Source organism: Penaeus monodon, chromosome 29 (genome assembly GCF_015228065.2).
Source record: "Penaeus monodon isolate SGIC_2016 chromosome 29, NSTDA_Pmon_1, whole genome shotgun sequence".
NCBI classification, from domain to species: Eukaryota; Metazoa; Arthropoda; class Malacostraca; order Decapoda; family Penaeidae; genus Penaeus; species Penaeus monodon.
The window spans coordinates 22,203,873-22,204,307 of NC_051414.1; positions in this window are offsets into that span (position 1 = coordinate 22,203,873).

Here is a 435-nt window from a genome sequence, read left to right on the forward strand (position 1 = left end):
ATCGGATAATTCTCAGCATGATGTTATTTATAGTTCGAACATTTATAAATAATATGTGACATCTTCGAACAGAACAGGAAATAATGAAGGATATGATCAGATTCAGCAACAACTGAGTTATCATTTTATTCCAAACACATTCTAAGAAAAATTGGATAAAGCATTTTGCCTAAGAGATGTGTAAATATCTAGCATGTGTCTTTTTCTCTACCAAAGTATGTCAAAAATCTCAGTAAAGTATTCAAATGGTGCTCTATCACATGAAAAATATAGACATTTATACCATATACATGAAACGGTGTATCACAGACAAAATGACCTTATGCGGTACATTATACACAAAAAGTAAGACAGTCTGATATGTTATTTTGCTCTTTTCTTTGCATCTTTTCTTTGGAGGATACGTGACCCACGAACATTTTCCATATCTTCATG